General features: G+C 38.5%; 1 pseudogene; it reads left to right on the top strand.

The window, feature by feature from the left end:
* Window positions 1–10,372: 10,372 nt before the first annotated feature.
* On the top strand, window positions 10,373–23,064 carry LOC126783892 (2-oxoglutarate-dependent dioxygenase 19-like; annotated as a pseudogene).
* Window positions 23,065–24,611: the final 1,547 nt, after the last annotated feature.

Raw genomic sequence — 24,611 nt, 5'->3', positions numbered from 1 at the left:
GAGAACCATCTTTCTTCTTCACGAACAAAACAGGTGCTCCCCACGGTGAAACACTAGGTCTAATGAACCCTTGGTCTAATAGCTCATCGATCTGCACCTTCAGCTCCTTAAGTTCATTCTGCCCCATTCTATATGGCGCCTTTGACACAGGTGCTGTACCGGGTACTACATCAATGCAGAAATCTACCACTCTTCGAGGAGGTAGCCCCGGTATCACTTGGAACACTTCACCAAACTCAGATACTACCACAATGTCTGCGATAGATACTTTCTGACCCACCGACTCCACATGTGCCAAAACTCCTGATCTCATGGCGTTATCTGACCTGAGGCAACGATAACGAAACACTGGCTCCCCAGGTCTATGAAATGACACCACCATGTCAAAACAATCAATCACAGCATGCTGTGGTCTCAACCAATCAATACCCAAGATCACATCATAAGTGTGATCCGGAATCACAATCAACGAAGCAGAGAACTCTCTACTTCCAATGAAGATCGGACAAGCTTTGCAGATTGTCTCTAACTCAAGTGACACTCCGAGGGGCGAAGTGACACATAAAGCGTTCCCAAGAGGTGTAGGAATCAATCCTAGCATCTCCACTACCGAACTAGCAATAAATGAATGCGATGCTCCCGTATCGAACAGTACTCTAGCAAGGTAGTCAAAGAGTGATAATGTACCTTCCACTCCTGTGTCTCGCTGACCCACTGCGAACACTCTAGCTTGGCCTGCTGGTAGCTGTCTCTACGGCCGTTCCTGTCTACCCGGAAGTGGTCGGGTACAATCTCGAGCTATGTGCCCCACCTGCCCGCACCGGTGGCACCCTCCTCTCTTCGGTTTCGGACATGCTGAGGCGTAATGTCCCATCTCATTGCAGCCATAACACCTCACTGTTGCTAATGGTCTGACTGGTGCTGCCCTGATAGCTAGGGGTGGTGCCCTTATCGGGGCCTGATAGTGGGGTCTTGGCCTCTTCCATGACCTATCCTTCGGCCCTGAGTGTTCCCGGCCTATATAGATTGCCTTGCCTTTCCCCTTTGCATCTCTGTTCCCCACATCACCTGCTTGAGCCTTCTCTGCTTGCTCCAAACTCATAGCACTCTCAAATATCTGCTCCCGTGAAGTCAGGCAAAGGACTGATATCATGGTCTTGTACTCTTGTTTCAGCCCACGTAGATACTTCTGAGCTAAAGCAGTCGTACCCATAGGCCTGACATACCGATACAGCTGCGAGAATCGTGCATCATACTCTCTAATGGTCATGTCTCCCTGTACCAATGCCAGGAACTCCAACTCTAAGTCCTCCTGGACTGAGGCTGGAAAATACTTCTCTCGGAATATGGTGGTGAAACCTCCCCATGTGAATGTAGACACATTCACAGTCTGTCTCATGCTCTTCCACCAATCTAAAGCATCACCCTTGAGAAAGAATGTAGCTATCTTTCTCTTCTCAATCTCTGTGCACTCTATCATCTCAAAATATGTCTCCATACCCTCGATCCAATGGTCAGCTACCATATGATCTAGTCCTCCATGAAAGGTCGGAGCTGACAGTGCACTAATATCCTTGATCAGCTTCAACACTCGACCGTCATCTCTAACCGCAGGAGCTGGCTCATCCTGCTCCTCCTGCGGAGCAGCCTCCTCATAGAGGTTCTCCACGTTGCGGACTCGACCTGTGGCCCTACCTCGACCTCGGCCTACCTGCTCTACCTGTGGAGCAGCCTCCTCATAAAGGTTCTCCACGTTGCGGACTCGACCTGTGGCCCTACCTCGACCTCGGCCTACCTGCTCTACCTGTGGAGCAGCCTCCTCATAAAGGTTCTCCACGTTGCGGACTCGGCCTGTGGTCCTACCTCGACCTCGGCCTCTCGCCCGTCCTCGGCCCTTGTCACCGTTCATCACCTTCAAAAACAATATACTTAGTCAATACTCAAGAAATCTCGAACTCAGCCAAAACAGATCCAAAGATTATAACATGACATTCCAAAATCAGATGAATCATCGAAGTATCTTCACAATACTCCCTAGAGGACCAAACCGTGAGGTATGGCTCCTAACACTCTCGCGTACCCGACGACATATCAATACCGAGGAGCATGTGATGGGTGCCCGCCTGCAGTCGGATCATCGCTCCCGGATGATATTGATAATCGCCAAATACACACTTAGGCTCTGATACCAACTGTAACGACCCCAAAATTTCGAGCTTAAAAACTCAAAATTCTAAAGTCGTTAAACACCAAATAATCTCAAATAAATCGAAATCATTAAAGCGTAACAGCGGATCACATCTGAGTTTAAAATATAACTCAGTCAAGCCGATTATTACAAACCCAAATGATAATTCAACATATAACAAATGGAATTGTATAATCCTCACAACAACCTCACAAATAAAATCACACCAAATCACACACACAATCCACGCTGGAACCTCACCACGACTGGATGCGATCGACCTCGAGTCTTCAGGTCGTCACTCAATCACCACTACTCAGCACCTGCGGAAGTATCCCCTACACCATTGAAATTGGTGCACCGGGATTGCAACACAAACCCGGTAAGCTTTACAGCTCGTATGAGTAAAATATTAAAATAATTCTCGTCTCATAAAAGACACAACTCCACATTAACACAGTATAATGAAAATCATGAGAAAACGAGCAACCCATCTGGTTACTCTAATACTTTCACAAAATGGTAACTAATGAGCGTTGGTACACATCTGTTACCCCTCACTTAGTATACCGCTGATGTTGGGTAACCACCCGCCACCCAACATCCAAAACAAGCTGAGTACCCATGAGCAGATAACCACCCGCTACCTCCATGCAGTACTATGGCAGACAGACTAGAGCTCTAACTGTATCGTAACTTTCGCCCGGCCAAAGGCTAGGTTCCGACTTGCCTCACATGTACAATAATCTCACATCATATTGTACCACACATCACGTCCGAAGACAAATCACAATATTTCACAATATATCCATAATAAAAATCATAACAGTATATTATATAGCAAACTATATATATTCGTATTTATTTACCATTTATACCACATATACATAGTCCACTATATCCTATACATGTCATATTTCATAAACACCTGAAAAATTACGTACGATAATCTCACATCATATCGTACCATTGAAATCACATACACATGCACAATTTTTCTGTCACCGAAATGACTATTTTCAATGAATTAATAACAGTAAGTAATTTAATGAACTATATATATATATGTACTTATTACCATTATACTGTATATATGTAGTTCACTAAATTATATACATGTTGTAATTCATTTAATAAACACACTTGCAAAAATGTTGAATCACCGCGAGGGTAGATTCGTAATTCAGTGAGATTTTACTCACCTTATCGACTCAAGCGTAAATCCTCAATTCCCGTTGATAATTCCTTTCCTCGATTTAACGATCACCTTAAAAGAATAAGAAAAGAATTTAGAATCGTTTCGTAAACCTTTAAATGCCAAAACAGTAATAAACAGTTACTGTTCAGCAATTTTGGTTTATACGAAGTTACTGTTCACGGTTCACTATTCACGGTTACTGTGCAATACTCAATTAATACGTATTTCTGTACGTATAAGTACTATATACGTATTTCTGTACGTATAAATACTATATACGTATTTCTGTACGTATAAATATTAAATACGTATTTCTGTACGTATACATATTAATACGTATTTCTGTGCGTATAAATATTAATACGTATTTCTGTGCGTATAAATATTAATACGTATTTCTGTACATATACGTACGATTTAAATGTAAATACAACTCAGTAAATAAAATTTACTAAATTACCCTTTTACAAATTACTTTTTACATTTACTGAAAGTAATTTATAATTACATTTACCGTAGGTAAAAACTTAATTACATTTACCATACGTAAATAAAATTTACATTTACATTTACCATACACAGTAAATTACCAAAATACCCCTATCGGAAAATATTTTCACACCGCCGCACGTGGCGGCGCGTGGGGCACACGCGCCACCCGCCGGCAGGCGGCGCGTGGGGCTCACTCGCCGAAGCCACCCACGGCGCGTGTGACGCCACCGCCGGCCCAAAATCACCCTCTACCTTCCCTCAGCCTTCTCACGGCCTCACACCGTGCCTAGCCTCCTCTACTCGCCCACACGCGCCGCCTAAGGCGGCGGTACCTCCCCCTCAATCCAACCTCCGATCTCCACCCCAAAACATCACAAATCCACACAAAATTTCAACAACAACATCACAACCAACAACCTAGGCTATACTCACCCCGATTTAAGCTCGAAGACCACCGGAGACGTGCGTAGGAGCGGCGGAGTCGGATCGAGTTAGGCGAGCAACCCACGTTCGTCTGAGCTTCGATCTCTCTGCAAGGGGGGTGCTAGGGCGGCGTGCGATGACAACAAGCTGGTCACTGATCCCTAGTTCTGTCGGCGACGTCGCGTGGAACGACGGAGCTTCCCTCCAAGCCTCGGGTTGTCTCGAGGATGCTAACGACGGCGAGACACGATGCGGCGAGCTAGTGGGTAGTTGAGAATATCCACGCGAAGCTCCTTGGACCGGCGGTGATAGACACGCAGGCCGGAGTTCGCCGGATTGAATCGAAGAATTTTCTGAAGGGGGAGGGAGGAGTTTCGGGGAGAGAGAGAGAGAGAGAGAGAGAGAGAGAGAGAGAGAGAGAGAGAGAGAGAGAGAGAGAGAGAGAGAGAGAGTGTGTGGCGGAAATGAAGGGTTTCCTGTTATGGAAACCCTAGAAAGAAAACAATTCCTTTTTATACTAGTTTCCAAATCGGAAACTAACTTCCGACGTGAATAACTTTTAGGTACGATGTCCGTTTCGAACGCGTCACATACCCACGAACTCGTATCGACGAGCTCTACAACTTTCATGAAGGAAGTTTTTGCAACCGAGCAACGGAATAAAAGTCGATTTATACGTTGCGGAAACGTAACGTTTTTCAATTTAACGTTCCGAGAACGTATCCGTCGCTCGTTTTATAACGTCGCAACCAATCACTTCCAAACATAATAAAATTCCAAATTTTATAGAATTCAAATTAATTCAAAATTGTATTTGAAATTTAGGGTTATTACATTATTTCCTGCGTGCAACTTCCACGACACCGAAAATGATTCCCTCACTCATTTTGTCTGTCACCTAGTAGCATGAGAAAATGCTTAGAAAACGATACATAAAATCTCAGGTGACAATTTCATTACAGCTAAACACTGTTCGGAAAACACTGTTCATGCGTCGCCACCGTTTTCTGACCACTACCAATGACTACTATATTTCACCACCACAATCTTAATGACATTCCTAACAACTTTCTAATTCACCATAAAGTCCAATTCCGAGCCTAAACACTTTAATTTAACAAAAACCAAAAATCCCCAATTTAAAACCTAAGATTTCTTTTCTTCGATTCTCCTAGCACAAAACAATTTGGGTTAAATCATTTGGAGGGTTTGTAGTATGGAATGATACCTTTAAAATGGGTTATCTCACCGATTGGTGGCTAGAGGAGGGAGATCCGGCGAGGTGAATTCGGCGAAATATGCACTTTCGGAGGAACTTTCGGGCTTCACCGCTCCCAAACGGCGGCGAGATGGTAGGTGGCGCTTTCACCAATCGATAGAGGACACAACAACCTTTCAAATGAGACCGGTGCGCCGTTCTATGATGGTCGGATGGTGGAGATCTAGCGGGCCAAAGTCGGCCGCTCGGAGGGAAAAAATCTGGGTTTTTTCTGTGGTGAACAGTATGTGTGAACAATATCCATGGGTGTGCTTTAATGTAGCAGGTGTTTTGATGATGGTTTTGTAGTTAAAACTTAAAACACACACACCTCAGGCTATTGATATATCATTTTTGTAGTAGTCATTCTTATGATTAATTAGTAACTGGGTGTGCTGACCGAATGAATCATCATCCCACACAACCACACACTAACCAATTGCTTTATAGTTTTCTTATTTCATTATATTAACAATTAACTTCTTTCACTCCCTAGGCCCGTACGCAAACAGGGGTACTCTTTTATTTAGATTAAGGTTAAGACCAAGTTAACTAATCTCAATTTGGGTGTTATTAGTTTCAATAATTGCAATGTAATATTGTTCCTCATTACAAGTAAATGAAGAAAAAACTATATGTACATGGGTGACCGCGACCAGAAAAAAAGTTAAAGAAGTCAAATGGTTAAATTTTTGAAATATTTAATTTGCCAGAATTTATTAATGCAACTATATGTAGGAATTCTCATGAGGGATAAAATTGTAACTTGACATAGAAAAAACCCAAAAAAAAAAAATCGAGTTCAGAATGAGTGTTCTCGTGCTGAGTGGAGGCATAGAGATAAAAGAACGTGACGGTTGCTAACATGTTGACCCACGATCTCAACACCTCCGACAAGTATTAGAGTACATGGATGGATTAGCAAACATCACACTTCTACATTTCTGTACTTGTGTAAACGGAGAACATAAAACAATTTGGCTCAAGAGACGGTAGCAATACGCCGTGGTAGGCGAATTTGGAACAAACCCAAGTTGTGGTGGAAAGTTGTTTCGGATGAGAAGAAGCTAATGGGCATTCGTTTTATGGAGTGAAGCAACGCATAAAAGACCCATCCAAGGTATGCCCAAAATGGTTGCTTATTATTTTCGGGAGCGAAGGTTTATTTTGATTTGTCATAGATTCCGGGTTGCGTTTGTTTTTGGGTTTTGTGATATGGTGGAATGGTGGTGTTGCAGAAAGTGGCGCAAATGAAAGAGATTTTATTGAAGCAAGCGGTTCAGACCAAGAACATGAAAAGTTCATCAATAAGGTTGGTGGGTTTGGCTAAAAACATGTTGGTGTGGCTTGCTTTAATTCATATATGAATCCAAAAACAAGTGATTGTGATTTGTGAAGAATCTTCTGATCTTCATACTCAATATTGTTGGCTTCCCGTCCAATTTTGTTCCACAATATGGGACTGCATGTGTTATTGGCCTATTGATCTTCCAAGAAAGAGAGATGATATGAGCATAAAGTGTGACATTCTTAATGTGATTATGCCCTATTCTTACTCTTTGTTACCTCTTATTTAGTATGTTTTAGTTTCTTTTGTATGAATAAATGTCTAGGTAGAGCTTATATCAATTATGAGTGAATTGATGATGAAATTGTGCTAAGTGTTAAGAATCCTTGTTGAAATATAATTCCTTGTTCGAGTAGGATTCATCCTTTCGTATTTCTTTGTTTCTAACGTACTTATTCTTATTAGAAAATACAAATTTATATTGGAGAAGGAAAGTAATCCTAGTTCCACAAGGAAAAAGAAGAAGAAGATACACTTAAAAGCCCAATCCATGCAAGAATGAAAATGCTGTCAAGATTTGTAGTCCAACTTCGACGGGCTCCCCTGGATAGCTCCGATTGAGTTAGAAGACCTACCTTATATGGATAGAAATCTGTGTGAGTCTAGTTTCTGTAGGATTTAGAATCAAATCAATATCTTATTCGTACAGGGAGATATGACTGAATCATTACTCGGAGGTCCAGTGAGCTCGGCGGAATTATCTCAGCCATTGATTTGCTTTTGATCCAAGGGCTATGAGGGAAACTTGAGACCTTGTTTCTCCTGCATATAGAGTACAAATATGTATCAGAATCTCCATAAATCCCTGCAGCAAAGAATGTGAAAGAAGGCATGCAACAAATTAATGAGAAGTGGTAAGAAAGTCAAAGAAGACATGCAGCAAATTAAATGAGGAGAGGTAAGAAATATCAAACATGGCTGCAACAATTAAGACTTTTGCTGCCTCCCTAATTCAAATGAAGAAATTTGTGTAAAAGAAATCAGCATTAAAGGAGGAAAAAGATATGCAATTAATGCAAAAGATATGCAATCCTTATAGAAATCAGAATTATGGCAGTGCAGATCATCCAACTTTGACGGGCTCCATTTGACAGCTCAAAATGATTGAGAAAATGCATGATACATGGATGAAAAGCCACAGATGTCTAGTTGAAATTTCCAGTTGGAATCATCTCAATATTAATTTTCTAGAGAAAGTTATGGCCAAAACAAGGGACAAAGGTCATATCTGCTAAATCTAGGAAACCTGAATCAATTTGGTTTCAACTTTGTGGACTTTGTGGCAATCCTCCCTTGGGTTTCTTCCTCTATATATAGCACCTCATTTCCACATAAAATGATCATCAACCTTGCTCACAAGACTAGTCAAAGCTCTGCCTTAAACACTACTCATCATCCTCAAAGCCATTCAAGGTGAAAACACCATTTTCCCTTCATTTCATTCGATCCAAAGCGCTACGCCTATGATTGCCATTCAAGTTGAAGCCGTGCTGCCTTGTTTTGATACAGCTAAGGAGATTTACAAAGTGTAACTCGTTACTTCTTCACTTATGTTTTCGGTTTGGATTCTTTGTATGATGTTGTGTTTATGTTTTTGGCTAGTTCCGAATTTGTGGAATACTCTCATGTAGTTTACGATTTTGCAAGATGTTATAAAGTAGTTTTTATTTTGTTTTCTATGATTTCTATGTAGATGTCGTGAGTTTATAATTCAATGATTTAATGATTCTCTTTCTTATGCGTTAACTACATGTGATTCAAGACGCTAAGTTAGTTTTGCATATAGGATTCTTAAGTGGTTTTGTTAACTTGTTAGAGTAAGTGACATGCTTAACTTGTTAGTAATCACTAGGAATTAACCATGATCCTTTGTTATCTAATATGCGCTAAGTAATTAGATAAAAGATGAATCAATGAAGTGGTAAGATTGAGAATGACATGTTACCTTGTAATTTCTAAGCGCTAAGATAGAATTACCAGGCCATGTTTCGAGTTAGGGATGTGCTAAGTAACCTAGTTCGGCATTAGGTTGTTGTTTGTTCACTCAGTACTTGTCCGCTAAGGCTCGGTGTTTACATAGGATGAGATTATGATTTTGAAGCTACTTGTGACAATTTGTTTGGTGATGTTTATGTGTTGGTTGGTTGATCACATGTATATGTTAGTTTAGGACTTATTTTTATGTTCTTGATACGATCCTATATCAAATCTTTATATCTCTTATGAATTCGTTGTTAAATGTTTGTGATTCTTTACCCTGGTTGGATCCCCGGTTTGTGAACGATACCCTCTTACTTTATACTACTAACGATGCTTACAGGGTTAATATTGATCTCGAGTAATCGAACCGATCAAGAGACCAGAAAATTGAAAATGATGAAAAGGCCATAAGTTAAAGGGTGGTACGTACCCAATGATTAATTAACAAACACTTTGATTAATATATTGCACACCAGGTCAACTTTGGCCTTTCGCACTACACGCAAACATACTAAAATTTAGGTTAATGAACCTCTCAAACTATGGTCGGGACTGGTACGGGATGGTCCGGGATTCTGCTCATACTAATACCATATCGATTTTATATTTCAGTATTGGTATCGGTCTGGTATTGCCATTTTCAACCTCGATACCAAACTGAACCATTACCATTCAGATTCAGTACCGTTCGGTACTTTTTCGGTACCAAACTGGTAAATTCCAATATACATCATTCACTCCTCAACAATACACAAAACAACTCAACAAACAAAACAAATCAAAAGTTTAGTTGAAATAGGAGATAAAATTCACTACAAACTCCCCCAACAAGCCACGGATCAAATAAACAAAGCCCTAATATAATCCCTAACATTGACTTATTTGACATATGAAATGTAGTAGGAAGCACTTTTAGTTTTCCCATTGAAGAACTTGAGTGGTGAGACTTCGAGAGACAAATTTGTGAAGGGAGAAGTGAAGGAAGGAGCTACCAATTGTAGGCTACGTCAATTGATGGAGGCGAAGTGATGGAGGGAGAATTGGAGAAGAGTTAGAACTCAGTTGGAGGTGAGAGAGATTTGTCTCTGTAAACCTTAAAACCCGAAAAAAAAAACATGGATTTTTAATCCCTTTTATACTTTCGCTTCGAGCCGGTATCATTTGGTATTGGATCCAATAAAACTAACTCATCTTGGTTATATGTTTCTGGTATCAGTATCGGAAATTTTCACCGTTTCACCCTATCCCGTCGAAATTCGGTACGGAACGAACGGTTTCAGTACCATTTTTCCGGTACCAACTCCCAACCCTATCTCAAACATTTCTTCACGTACAGAATTTGAGCTTGCCGCCTTCAAATTTCTTTGGGTATATATAGCAACAGAGTCATTCTTCCAACGTACCTACACTACCAACACATACTTATCCCTTTCTTTCTTTCATTCCAGCTCTTCAATTCCATAAACTTTCATCTCCGACTTCGGAATGGCACCTACAACATCCAACATTGCAGACGAAGCTAAAGTAGTAAGCATTAAGACAGTTACAGGTTCCAAACTCAATTCCGTACTGTTGGAGTACACTTCATCAAGAACCCGAACGACCAAGGTGATGCTAGCGACCCCGAGCACTCTATCCCCACTATCGATTTCGTTCAACTCACCTCCAGCTCACCCGGATTACGGTCCAAAGCCATCGAAGAGCTAGGCAGAGCTTGCGAGGAATGGTGCTTTTTTCAGGTATACATATATACATAGAAATGAGTATCGGCATCAGAAGTTCAGAATAAGTAATTAATTAATGCATGTAAATATATAATTAACTTGTACCAAAAGAAATAAAGATCGATAGCTAGAGGTAATAATCTTTTTTGGGATGTGAGTAATCATTAGGTGATCAACCATGGCGTAGCCGAGACACTATGCCAGAAAGTGTATCATACCATAGTACTTAGACAACATTTAGGAAATTTGTTGTTATCTCAGTTTTCCAAACAACATATAGAAAATTATATGTCGTTTAATAAGGGTCATGAAAATTCATATTTCATGCTTTTCGTTTATACAACAATTAAGTGTTGTAAGTGAAAATAAGAAAATTTACCAATTTGAAGACCAAAACAGGATTTTTTCTTCAGACAATACATATATGTGGTTTAGTTAAAGTTGCCAAAAATTAGGTTTGACCCAGCTTCTATCAATATTTTGTTTTCCCTCTCTCAAAATAGTCAACCGTATATCTTCCCTCTTAAACGTGTTGTGTACATTAAACTACACACATCTGTTGTATAGCCATAGAGAAAAAAATGACTTAAAATATTACACATTAGACAACATATCAATGTTGTTTATACAAGATACTAAACCTTTTTCCATTTTGACTTGTAGATAATTGGATTTCAATCTTGGTTCCAACATTTCCCTCTTAAATTTTGGAGGAGTGCTAGGGTTTTACTAATCTTATTTGAACATTATATCACAAATATGTTGTCTAATGCTTTAAAAGAGATATTTTTGTTTTTAAAATCCCACTTATACTTCCCAAAAAGTGTCGTTTGATCGAGTACCTTTTTCTTATTGCTCACTCTCTCTCTCTCTCATCGATCTCACTCTAAACCCCTCTTTTTCTATGAAAATCTCATCTGCTTCCTTCTAAAAACCCATTTTTTCTCATAGCTCAACTCCGATCCGCCACCACCTCATTCGAGATGTCCACAACCGCTTCATCAAGCTGGCCGTCTGGGCAAGTTTGTTTCTGAGTTTCAACCTTAATTCGATTGTGACTTCCTTCTTCTTCTTACTCTCCTCAAGCAGGTCCAATCTCCCTTCTTCTTCTTCTCCTCAATTTCCTACAGTACGTATTTCCTCAACCCTAATTTGATTGGTTTAGTTTTGGTTTGAGTGAAATTTCACAGCTGGGTATAATACATTTTGTAAGAAGCATAATTGTTTGTTTTTAATAATAGTTTATTTAATGTGCTTGTTCCTTATATATCAGAAGCTATAATAGTTTGTTTAAGATTATACATGCATTAGATGATGTATTTGTTTTGTGTTATTTCTGCATAAATACAATTGAAGCAACACTTGCTTTTGACTGCAGCTTGTTCGAGCTTCGTGGTTGATGCCCTCCATGATTAGTTTGTTGATGTCATTGCTCACAGCTTGTTAGACCAATTGGAGAGGGTTTAGTGAGACTTGTAAAGGCTTTTGGTCAAGGTTGTGCTGGAGACTAGCTTTTGGTATGCTTTTCAAACTGTTTGAGAAGGTTTTTGATTATTTTTGTTGAGATGGTTGTTGTTATATTAATTGTGTTATGTACATGTTTTTATTGTATTAATTGTGTTAGGTACGTGTTTGCATATATTTTTTGGGATTTCTCTGAAATTTGCTTCATCTTACTCTGTTGTATGTGTATAGTTGTAGATGGATAAGTCATGGCTTCATGCTGATAGACGTTCTCACAAGTTTTCAGAAGGACTAGCAAAATTCTTAGACTTTGCTTTAGCTAATGCTAGACATAAAAATAAGATATTGTGTCCGTGTTTGAAATGCTGCAACACATATGGATTTTCCATTGTAATTATTAGGCACCATGTTTAATTAAATGGTATTGATGCAAGTTATAAACAATGGAAGTGTCATGGAGAACCATCCATTAGAGGACCTAATACAATAGATGAATCTGAAACTGTAGGTTGGAAAGATCATAGTGGTGTGGGGCAGAATGAAGCAAATATGGAAGAGAGTGAGGATGAGGAGATTTCAGATGACTTAAATGAGTTTTCTGAAGTACGTGGAGGATGGTGAAAAGCCCTTGTACCCTGGTTGTACAAGGACAACGAAGTTGAATGCTTTGATTCAGCTGTTCAATCTAAAAGCAAGGCATGCAATGACTGATGTTTGTTTTAATGACATGTTGTTTTATCATTGAGGGTTTACTTCCAAAAGCTAATCTGGTGCCACAAAGCTTGTATGAGGCTAGAAAGAGTATTGATGCATTAGGAATAAAGTACGAAAGAATTCACGCTTGTCCTAATGACTGCGTGTTGTATAGGCAGAGGCTTGCAGATGCTACAGTCTGCCCCATTTGTGGCCTTTCGCGCTGGAAATCGGGGAATGATGATATAAAACAAGAAGATGTTTCAGCTAAGGTTTTGTGGTACTTTCCACTAATTCCAAGGCTGAAACGGATGTGTAGAGACGGCAAAAAATCTTACATGGCATGATTATGGAAGGAAGAAAGATGGACTGATGCGACATCCAACTGATTCTCCAACTTGGGATTTTGTTGACAAAAAATGACCAGAATTCGGTAGTGAACCTAGGAACCTCAAACTAGCCCTAGCAGCTGATGGATTTAATCCCTTCAACTCCCAAAGTAGCAGGTATTCTTGTTAGCCTGTTTTACTTGTAACATACAATCTTCCTCCATGGTTGTGTATGAAGAGGAAGTATATGATGTTGACGTTATCAATTTCTGGGCTGAAATAGCTTGGTAATGTTATAGACGTCTATCTTCAACCCTTAATAGATGATCTTCTGAAGTTGTGGCATGGGGTTGATGGAGTATTTGATGCTTTTAGAGGTGAGTACTTCAAAATGAAAACAATACTCCTCTGGACTTTCAGAGACTTTTCTGCTTATGGAAACTTGTCTGGTAGCGTTGTTCATGGCTATAACTCTTGTCCAATATGCATTGATAATACCAAACCTCATCGGTTGAAGCATGGGAGGAAACAAGCTTGCATGAGGCACCAAAGGTTTCTTCCAAGACATCATCCTTATCGGAGGCAAAAGCAGGCTTTTGACGACACAATAGAGAAAGACATGGCTCATGTTCCATTAATTGGAGAGGAGCTATTAGCAAGAGTGGAGGGTCTAAATTGTGAATTTGGGAAAAAAGACAAACCTCATCCAGTCAAGGGTGCCCTTAGACCTTGTTGGAAGAAGAAGTCTTATTTTTTTCAGTTGCCGTATTGGAAATACCTTCCAAACCGAAATATGATCGATGTGATGCATGTCGAGAAGAACTGTTCTGATGCCCTTTGTGGTACATTGTTAAATATCCCGATAAAGACAAAGGATGGAGCTGCTACTCGTTTAGACATGTTTAATATGGGCATTAGGAAGGATTTGGTAGCTGATGCCAAAAGTTCAAAGTTGTCTATGGCAAGTTGGAAGCTGCTTCTCAAAGAAAAGAAAATTGTGTGCAGCTCTTTCTTCAACATGATTGTGTCGACAAAATTTTCATCCAACATTAGGAATCTTGTCTCCATGGATGAATTAAAACTTGTTGGTCTGAAATCACATGACTGTCACGCTATAATGCAAATTCTTCTCCCTGTTGCATTGCGTTATGTCCTAGATAAGTCGGTGCGGTATGCAATCATACGCTTCTGCCTATTTTTCAAGGCAATATGTGTCAAAGTGATTGATCTGCCGAAGTTGGAAAAGATGCGAGCTGACCTAATAGTTACAATTTGTTTGCTTGAGAAGTACTTCCCGCCTTCATTTTTTGACATCATGATTCATTTAACGGGTCATCTTGTGAAACAAGTGGAGTGGTGTGGTCTAGTTTTTTTTTCATTTGGATGTACCCCTTTGAGAGATATATGAAGGTATTCAAAGGATGGTCGAAATCTCGGTCACATCCTGAGAGTTGCATAGCAGAACGTTACATAGTTTAAGAAGCTATTGAATTTTGTACCGAACACTTGCTTGACAATGCTAGAACTGCTAGAATTCCACACAGTAGCAAGTCAGATATCCGTCATGCTACAAAACCAAAGTCAGAAGCAACTTACTTAGAAGTTTATGGCAAGGAGTATGCTCAAGCACATCTATGTGTGTTGCATAATATAGAGGATGCAAGGCCATATTTCACGTAAGTATTTCTTCATTTAACGTTAAACTGCATCTTTAAGTGTAAGATTAATTATTACTATCCTATAATGCTTACTGGTTTGTATTATGTCAATTCAATGAACACTTGGAGTTAGTGAGATTGGAAAATCCTAACAAATCAGAGAAATGGCTGAAGGATAGATAAAACAAGACATTTGCTGCATGGTTAAAGAATAAGGTAAGTAGTAGATTTAGAGACGAGATTTCATGAAAACTTCCAGTTTTTATGTTGATTATGAATGAAAGTTGATGCATGTTTTGTATATATAATGCTGCAGGTATCTGATGAACTTCAGATTGCCGAAAATAATGTTTCAGAGGCAATGTGGTGGATGTCAAGAGGTCTGAACCATCAAGTGCCTACCTTTAATGCATACATGATGGAGTTGTTTTCAGCACCAAAGGGCATGATGACGTTTGGTCTGCTCAAAATAGCGGAGTATTTTTGCTTGCAGATGTATTGCAATTATCAAGTGCTAAGGATAAAAACCCTACAACAAAGAATATGGGTTTATACAGTGTGATTGATCAAATTTGGGACATGGACTTCAGCACACCTGTATTTAAATGTGATTGGGTTGAGAATGTGAGGAGTATCAAAGATGATGATCTTGGGTTTATTTTAGTCAATTTGAATAGGAAGGGGCATTTAAATGATTCTTTTGTCTTGGGAGCACATGTTCAACTAGTTTTTTACATAGAAGACCCCTTGGATCCTGTATTGTCAGTGGACATATGATGCCCCGACAGAAACTACCAAGGGGCTGATGAAGATGAGGAACTAGGAAACATAGAAGTGGAGCAGCAACCGTTTAATGCCATAATGCCATCAACTGAGACTTTTGATGACATAATTGGTGGTGAACATAGCAGTCTTATGTGACCTGGAGATGAGAAAATAGAAATTGTTGAGAATGAAACTAATCCCAATGGTTAATACTATTAAAATAAAATAGGGTTGTTTGTTTAGTCCTATTTCTTTGTAACCGTCCCTTGATATGCTACTGTATGAAGACTCTTTTCTTTCATTTAGTACTTTGGTTGATGACTTGTATGTGTGGAAATACATATTTTCCTAATACATTAGTTCTGTTAGTTCATCATTTTGACATTATTGCCTAATACATTAGTTTTGTTTTTGTGACTGATAATCTTATTTGTTTAGTTTCAGGTAATGGCTCCATCTAAGAAATTTATAGCCAAGGCTATATCGATCAGTATGAAGGCAGTGTAAAATACCAGAAAGAGAAAGACAATGTCAATGCCAGCCAGTGTGCAACCTCAAGCCAGCCTAGTTGTTGGTTTATGTCGTACTGTTCCAAGTCCCAAAAATCCTGAATCAACAATAAAAAAGAAGGTTGGTTCTAGAAAGGGAAGCAGTGACAAGTCCAAGAATGATGTGGCAACATCCAAGTCTTGTGGATCGACTAGTGCTATGAACGGAAGGAGCCAATTGCCTGAGAATGTAATAGGTGGATTGCAATTGCTGAAGCGAGGAATGGTGACCATGAACCGCATTAACAAGCGAGTTACAAGGGGAAAGAAATTCCAAGTTGAGCGTAATTTGAGGGGGCAACCAATTGGAAACGCGGGGTGGATGCAGTCCCATATTGGGGTGCTTGCACGCACGACGATCTCAATTTGTTATGGTGATTGGAGGCTGGTTCCAATGGCAACTGAAAAGGAAAATATTTGGACTTGTGTTGAGGTAAAGCAACTAAGAGTTGATAACTCACATTAATTTTTTATACTAAATATGTAACATAAAGTAAGACTTAATTTTTATATATGCAAAAAGCATTCGTGGTGCCAAATCAATGGAAGCAACTGGTTCTTGCATCAGCAGGGAGTAAATGGAGAGAGTTCAAGAGCAAACTAACCACCAAGTACATTATGCCATATGTAGACAGTCCTGAAATGCTAGAGTACCCTTCTGATGATTATCGATTCATTTCGTCAGCTGATTGGGATATTTTTGTTACTAAGCGACTTACACAGTCTTTCCCGGTACATTTCCTCTTATTGTCCTTTCTTATATCATCGTTGGTTCAATAATGAAATGACAAAGATATAATTTATACAATTGCGTGTAATGTGTAAGAAAAATGCGAGATAGCAATCGAAAGGAGGAAAGAAAAGAAGTACCCACATTGGATGGCGCGCAAAGGATATGCTAATTTGTTTCAAGAATTGGTTAGTACAGTGTTGCTTGACAACTAAGTGAAATTTAATAAGGACACTGGTTTTGTTAGAATGCATATCAGCAATATGACCATTTTTTTCACTTGAGTGCAGCTAGAAACCATTCCAGAGGAAGAACTGTCTCGTAGTATTTTGTGGTTAAAGGCACACCAAGACAAGAACATAAACTTTAGGGACTTAACTACACAGGCAGTTGCCGAAAGAATTGTAAGTCTAATTAATTTTTTGGTATTCCATTTCCGATTGTATCTAATCGAATAAATATTCATAAGTAAAATATGTATGCTATTATCAGGAGGCTTTAAAGAGAGATCTAAAAGAGGGACTGATTGAGGAATCTAGACCTAAAGATGTTCTGACCATGGCTTTGGGGACCCCTGGATATCCCGGCAGGGTATGAGGTGTTGGTGGCTTCGTCAAGCCGGATGCTTTCTTTAATGTACCACCAGGAACTATCAGAAAGGAAAAGTCATCAAAACCAATGACTCAAGCAGACTTTCGGCAACTATTGACAGAGGAAAAAGCGAAGTGGGAGTTGGAAAAGAAGGAAGAACTTAACAAGCAACAAGATAGCTTTGATGAAAGGTTGAAGGCTATAGAATCTTTGCTTGGTCAGAACGTCACGGAGTTGGAAGTTTCACCAAAACCAAACCCACAAACTATTTGATGATTGCTCGATTACTCGACATCAATATTTAACCCTGTAAGCATCGTTAGTAGTATAAAGCAAGAGGGTATCGTTCACAAACCGGGGAACCAGCCAGGGCTTAGGATCACATCAATTAACACGAATTCATAAAGATATAAAAGGTTTGATATATGTTCGGTATCAAAGATAAAAACAGTAAATAAAACCTAAACTAATATATACATGTGATCAACCAACCAACACAAACAATCACCAAAACAACTCATATAAAGCTAACGAAAATCAGATTCTAGTCCTCATTTAAGAGTCATGCCGAGACACTATCATGAATAACTAAGGTTGGATCATGCAATCTAAGTTCCAAAGCAGTAACTTATATGCATAGACACTTAACACATTCGATTCATTCCAAGCGGTCTTAATCGAAATCTAACATACTTATCCTACCATGCAATTCCAAAGCCATGCATATTGAATTCATTAAGCATGTCACCTACTTAACCCCCAATCATGCAATTTCGAAAATCACATAGAAAAGATAAACATGTTCATAGCATAAGTCATAAATCCAACAACCTAAATATCATGCTACAAGCGTATACATAACATAAAGATATCGAAATCATTCAATAACAAGGCACGGCAGAAACCAAAATCATAGAACTAAAAACCTAAAATCGCAACTTTATATAATTTGAAACAAGTAACTATCTCATAGACAAAATCGAAACAAGTTTACTCTACACAAATCGCATGCTTCATCCAAGAACAAAAACAAAACCAAAACCGAATTTAGCAAAGAGAGAATCATGGTTACACTTTATAAATCAAGCAATCCACAAGTGTAGCCGAGACTTCTATGGATGAAACCTTCTTCACAAGCGTGTTTGAAGGCTATTGATTGGTGGGGAATGATGGAATCGGTTTTAGGATTTCTTGGAATGGTGAAGGATGAAATCGGCAGAGCTATGGCTTGTGTTTGTGTGTAGGGCTGATGATCTTGCTGAATGGAGAGGCCGGCCTCTATATATAGAGGTTTAGGAAGCCTTCTTGCTGTGCCAAAAGGAAATAGAATCCAATTGGGAAACTGAAATCCTCTTTGTTATGGATTTGATTTATGTACTCCATATCCAACTTGATGTAGGAAACCAAGTCCAATAGGGAGATCACTTAAGGGCTGCACGGCAATCTCTTAGTCCAACTAGGAGTAGCTAGGCCGGCCTCCTCTTCTCCTTCTTCAACTCGAATATGATTTCCTTGTTCAACTAGGAATGCAACTCGGCAACTCTTCTTCCTTTCCAAATATGATTTGTCTTTCCTGAAAAGAAATCGTCGATTAAGAAATAGGAAAGAATGAAAATAGGAAAGTAGAGTCCTAGTCGAGTAAGGAATCCTAGCTCAATCAGGAGTTCTAACACTTAGCACAATTTCATCATCAAATCATCTCAATTCGAAATAGCTCTACCTATAGCATACATATGACAAATATGAACCTAAAACAACTAAATAAGAAGTAACAAAGCATAAGAATAGGGCATATAAACATTAATAACGTCACACTTTGTGTTCCTATCACTATTGAAATTGGTTCTGCACAAGGTAGTTGTTCACGACAACACATTGAGAATTTGAAGGCAGCTGAGATTAAGTCTGGGGTCATTGCAAAAAAGAAGTTAGAATTGGGTTCAGTTGAAAAGGAAGCTGAGGATTTCCAGCCTGGAGAGGAAGAAGTTGTAGAAAAGGGGGCAGCATAAATGGTCACTAAGGAGTAGTTTAAGGCCCCAAAAAGAAAACTGATCGACGAGTTACACTATTGGGAAGAACTTTCAGTAAACACCCTCCTACCTTATTTGATTTATGATATACAACTTAATCAACATTGGTAAGACATGCATGGTACATTCCATTTTTTGTCCAGGGTAAGGAAGAATCCACTAAGCCTAATAACAAGAAAGATCATATGGCACTTGTAGTTGGTTCCATTGATAATGTAGTTGCTTTTGGAACCATTACTAAAGTTGATGTGGACGCCGCAAAGCAGACTATCCATGGAGTTTCACTTGGAAAAGACAATGCACGCGTCTCCATCACCCGAGTTGTTCATCTGGATGCCTTAATTTTGTTCCATGTCCTAGATGAGATTGAGAGAGTGAGCGATGCGCTTAATGGTACATTTATTGCTTGGCCTAGAAGCTTGATTATAAGCAGTTTTAGTGCACCCTTGAAAACGGTAATTCATGTTCCGCTTGTTATCTCCCCTATTTGTCAAATGTTTCACAAAATTTAATTCTCAATTACCTAATCAAGTTCACTATTATTAATTTTCAAAGAAGAAGATTGTTGTGAAGCCTCGGGTGAAGACTAGTGTGCTGAAGAAGAACAAAAAGTTTCATTTTGATGAGGATGATGCTTATAACCTTGACAAAGTGCCCGCTAAGTTGCCTACACCGCTGAAGGTGCTTTGTCAATGGGCCAGCACAAACTTGAAGGATGGAAACACCATTAACACCTCTTTAGATGAGGAAATACTTGGCGGAACATCAAAGGTTGTTATCTTCAGGAGCGATGTATATGTGATGGCAAACATGGCTGAGATATCTAATGTTATGATTGTTTTTTATATGAGGTACGGATCACTAGCCCTTTAGGTCATTTAATCTGATATGATAATGCTAAGTGGGAGTATGTTAAATGTTCAATAACCTGTAGTTAATTCTTTTATTCCTAATTGCTTTGTAGCTATCTTCATGAATTGTTGGAGACATCTAAGATGACAAACATGATTGGCTTTGCAAACCTTGAACTTACGGGTGCACTTGAAGGTGGAAATTCAGCTAAAAGGGTTTCTGGTTTGTCCAAGCGATTTAAACAAGGGAGCCCTGATCAAATATATTTGGTGCCGTATAACTCAGGGTACGTTTAGAGATTTCATTTATGATGTAGCAATTTGGTTTTCTATGTATGTTGGTCAATTTCATACTTGATATATACTTTATAATTGTGGTCAAAATGCTACTGATTTTTAATGTTAGTGATCACTGGGCACTAACGGTTGTAAACCCACTAAGGAACATGTATAGTATTTGGACCCAATAAAGAGGCGAGTGGCGTGTGATGACGAATGGAAAAATATTGTCAACAAGTATGTGTAAATTTGAGTTATGTTCTGAACTTGTGAAGCACTTTGATGGTTTGTGTTCATGGGAATTTTCTGTAACGTTGTTCTAATTTGCAGCTCCATTGCAAGATGTGCAAATTTGAATTATTTTCTGAACTTGTGAACACTTTGGTGCTTTTTGTTTATGGGAATTTTCTGTAACATTATTCAAATTTGCAGCTCCATTGCAATATATAACTGAGACAAACCAAAGACAGGGAAAAAGAAAATTCAACGGACTTCTTGTTTGGTGTGTATTCGAAATTTGTGTCTCAAAATTTATTGTGTAAGAATTGGTTATTAATTTCTCTTGTTTACCTGATTTATTTACATGTTTCAGGGCATTCCGAATCAGATAGGTGGCCGCACATGTGGATTGTGGGTTATGCGCTACTTGAAGGATATTGTAGAGGACAAGAACCTGATGTGGTATGATAAGGTAATATATGCCTCTTATCTAGATTAGTTCTGCATGCTGGGATCCTTGCTAGGTAAATTAACTTTTGTCTTTCATATTGTTACAGTGGGGAAAGACTTCAAACAACTACTATACCTAAAAGGATATTGATAAGGTTCGAGAGGAGTGGGCTAGGCACGTCTTCAAGTTTAAAGCTGCCTAAACTGTACACATGCCTCTTTATGCTATGGAGACTTCCATCTTGAACCTTTATTAGTTAGCCTTGCCTATATTGGTGGTGTTTAACACTCATGGTTAATTAATTTTGTGTCTATATAGGTTCAGTTGGTTAAATTATGTAGGTTAAGGATGATATGTGCCTTGGATGATACATTGTGGTATATGTATGTATTTTGATTTGGTCTTGAACAACTGGAGAACTAATTATGAATTTATGAATTTCAAATTTTAACCTTACCATTTGAACAGTGAATGAGTGTGATTTGATATAACAAAACAAAACAGGCATATGAACTCTGTTATTTGAAGTGAATTCAAACAATTGAAACCAACCTGATTCAATTGTAACTTTGCATATCAGAGAACACATAACTATAGACAGAGAACAATAGAGAAGACTAATTTAATACGAATCTGATGTTGATTAACAAATCAAACAACACATAGATGTTGAAGCAAAATCCAATAACATTACTTTTACATTAGATAACCTAACTCATCATATAAGTGTTATCTAGATATAACTCAGACTACAAAAGCTAAGCATAAAGGTTCGACATCTTTGGTTACATGCACATCATACAACATATATTTGTAATATAGTAAACATTACAGTTACAGATAAATATTGTTAAATTGGCTATCAAACAACATATACTATCAATATCTCTAGTAAATATAAGAAATACACTACATATATCTATAATTATTGTTTCTATTACTCTACATTTAAATGTTTTATAAAGCGAAACCTGGAAATGGTAATATAACATCACACAACAGGTGACTTTTTTTTAATGTTGTTTAATAGCATTATTAGACAACAGAGTATATATGTGATATAATGTGCAAGGAGACAGCATCAAAGTAGACAACATATATGGATACTATCAGACAACATGTATCCACTGTTGTCAGATACACTTTCTGGCATAGTAAGAGATTGATGATATCCATGATCGAGGTAAGCCATAAGTTCTTTAATCTTCCGGAGGAGGAGAAGGAGTTCCAATCAAGGAAGCTACTGGAACCAATCAAGTGCGGGACAAGGAGGGATTTCCTCAAGTTAACCAGCCGATTACAGTGAGGTTTCTTTGGAGTTCAGCAAACAAACTCGACAAGTTGCAACTGAATTATTCAGCTGAATATCCGAGATATTAGGGTTGGAGCCCGAACACATAGCCAGGGGGGCTATAAATCCTCACCGCTAACTATTATCCGGCGTGTCCTCAGCCCGATCAAGCCGATCACGGACTTGTGACTCTCCTCATCCAGAAGGACCTGGGTGACCTTGAAGTCCAGCACAACGGTAAATGGGTTATGTTGATTGTGCTCCGAGTTCTTTTGTTGTTAACATCGGTGACCAAATGCAGATCTTGACTAATGATAAGTACAAGAGTGTCTGGCATCGAGCAGCTGTGAATAACAAGGCTACAAGGATCTCCATAGCCGTACCACATGGACCTGCACCTGACACTGCTCATGTGCCAATCCCAGAGTTGTTGGGTGGCGAAGCTGGCAAATACATCGGAATGTCATATGAAAAGTTCATGGAACTTCAGGCAAGCCCCGGGGCATGCATACATGATGGCTTGTTTAGATTACCTGCGGGTCAAGGTCGAGTGAATGCTCTATTTGGTTACACGTAAATTTATATTTCTGCTTCTTTCATTGTTCTTGTAATTGGCCAATCGGTGAAAATGTAGTGACTTTATTTATAATTAATTACTTCGCCTATTGGTGAAAGTACTGGAAACTTTTTCTGATTCACTTTTCGCTTAATTATGTTTGTGCTTCATTCAGATCACATGATGAGGGTAACCAAGATGGTGGCAAGATGTCCGGATGTCATGTGGATGATTTACTTGTTCGTAGCACTCCAACATATGTTTCATTATATATGTTTAAATTATACCAGCCTTCCATGCTGATGCGCGTGCGAAAAGGTAGCACTCGCGCTTGTGTTAATTTATTTTCGAGAAAATACGTTGCATTATGCACTTTGACTATATATACATACTCCATCCTATCTTGTTTTATTGTAAACTACGGGATATATAGCAAAAAAAAGACTCGGTATCTTGATTATGTTAGTTTTACCTTATTCAGTAACTTTATTATTTAATTACAGACACATTTAGTGTGCATAAACATTAAGAGAACTATAATGCGATATATGACGGAATCATACATCCATAATACAACTTTGATGTTTTAAATTATTTAATTTAATTTCCACCTAAATGTCAAAATTGTCACAACTATGCAATGAGTAAAGCCTAGAAAAATAGGTGGAAATAGATGAACTATTGTTTTCCTGCTCGTGTTCTTCAATTCCATTATTTTAGGTCCAAAAAAATTTGTCCCCACTTGTGCTGTAGTTTCAGACGTCTATCTTGAGGATACAACTATCTGGTACAAGTTCTTGCACAAGAACTTGTCCCTGCCAAATTTACTTTGTGTTTCTGAACAAATGATTTTCGGAGGAAGAAGAAGAGATGATCGAATGATGGCCACAAAGTCGTCCATATATAAAGTCCAAAGCCGAACAAGTAAAACCATTCGGGTGTAACTCTTTCCAATAGTTATTACCTTTGGTATTATCCTAAAAATAATAAAATCATTAATTTAAAATCATAATCAGATTATTTTTCAGACCCCAAAGAGCCAAGGCCCAACGCCCATCTATGACTTTATAAATATTTATATATATACATATAAATATATATATATATATATACACACACACACACTCATCCATTTACTAGTTCACATGGGTATTTGCTTATAAAATGGAAAAGACCATGATTTTATAACATCTGAGTGTTTCCAAAGTATCAATAGAATTATATTCCTCATGAAAAATACTTCAATTTAGGCTTTTGAATAACTCAAAAATGTTTAGAAATGGAGAAGTTATGGCTAATCAAAATTAGAGTTAATAAACTCACTGATAATCTTTTGTAACACTCATAACTTTAAAAACTCATATCTCACTCATTTCTTAACCATTTTCCACAAAGTTTATATCAAATTAAAGTATAAGACCTCTACTTTTAATCTAGAAAGTTTCATAAGAAATGATAAAAAATTTGTTACAAGTAGAATATGTAGACATCTAAGATGATAACTTGATGATCGGTTTCTGCACTGCTACTGTGTTTGAACTTTTT

Source organism: Argentina anserina, chromosome 2, assembly GCF_933775445.1.
Source record: "Argentina anserina chromosome 2, drPotAnse1.1, whole genome shotgun sequence".
NCBI classification, from domain to species: Eukaryota; Viridiplantae; Streptophyta; class Magnoliopsida; order Rosales; family Rosaceae; genus Argentina; species Argentina anserina.
Note: the sequence above shows the minus strand (reverse complement) of the source record. Positions and strands in the feature narration are given on the sequence as shown.